Genomic DNA, 599 nt, shown 5'->3' with positions numbered 1-599 from the left:
TTCAATACGGGAAAGAGAGCTAATCTTAGAGCTGTTTTCCAATTTTAAATTATCATATGCCAAAAATGATGCACATTTCTAACACATACCACTACCACCCTATAAAGTGGGGGGTCTATTTTTCAACAGCTCTATTTGGAAAGCTGAATTTGTATACACTTATGGCATCATTTATAGAGACAATCTATGAACGTATTCAAAGCTTGGCTGGTGAGGTTTTAAGTTTGTATAGACGCTGATTGGCTGGTAAATGCCCTGCCAGACGTAGGGCGAATTATGGGAAAAACTGTATATAAAATCTCATTTCACACATCACGCTCTCGGAACAACAACAACAAGAAATACACGCGTTCTTGTTGTATTGTACCATGAAAGATTTATCAAGAGACATGGGGATGATGGCTTAACATTTGATGACCATGTTTCACACTGATGTTTGCTATATCTATTGAAAAATAATAGATCTTTTCAAAAAGTATTTCGCAATATACAGTATTTGTTTAAGTATATATTTTTTTCTGGTAAACGATTTTTTAAAAAGTCCTGATCAAGCAAAAGGCTCTTTTTAATTTCTTTCTCTCTCATTTTCACTATCTAAA

Source organism: Penaeus japonicus, unplaced genomic scaffold (genome assembly GCF_977035675.1).
Source record: "Penaeus japonicus unplaced genomic scaffold, GWHDUDI00000001_assembly GWHDUDI00000018, whole genome shotgun sequence".
Classification (NCBI taxonomy): Eukaryota; Metazoa; Arthropoda; class Malacostraca; order Decapoda; family Penaeidae; genus Penaeus; species Penaeus japonicus.
Note: the sequence above shows the minus strand (reverse complement) of the source record.